Source organism: Camelina sativa, unplaced genomic scaffold (genome assembly GCF_000633955.1).
Source record: "Camelina sativa cultivar DH55 unplaced genomic scaffold, Cs unpScaffold22029, whole genome shotgun sequence".
NCBI classification, from domain to species: domain Eukaryota; kingdom Viridiplantae; phylum Streptophyta; class Magnoliopsida; order Brassicales; family Brassicaceae; genus Camelina; species Camelina sativa.
The window spans coordinates 1-269 of NW_010943018.1; the positions used below are offsets into that span (position 1 = coordinate 1).

Here is a 269-nt window from a genome sequence, read left to right on the forward strand (position 1 = left end):
ACAAACCGAACACCTTGCTTGGATGCAACACTTCCATCAACCTAAACAGAAATGTAGAAACTTGCTCAGGATATTAAAAGTACAGGCATGGTTGAAACATCATTAACATTTTTTATTGTCAGACTTACAGGATCTGTGTATGAAAAGTCATCTGCAAACTGGAGGACATAGTTTCCTGAGAGATGAAAGTTGTTATGAACAATAAAAATAAGTTATTAAATGCGGAGAAAGAAATGGACTGGGATGAACCTAACCATAACTTTCACCGG

The 269-nt window shown here is 36.4% G+C and overlaps 1 long non-coding RNA gene across 1 annotated transcript; it reads right to left on the reverse strand.

The window, feature by feature from the left end:
• Window positions 1-269, reverse strand: LOC104775610. The gene is made up of 3 exons (XR_766013.1): window positions 255-269; window positions 129-175; window positions 1-41 (listed from the first exon to the last, which is right to left on the reverse strand). It is a non-coding gene; the product is annotated as an uncharacterized LOC104775610 (long non-coding RNA).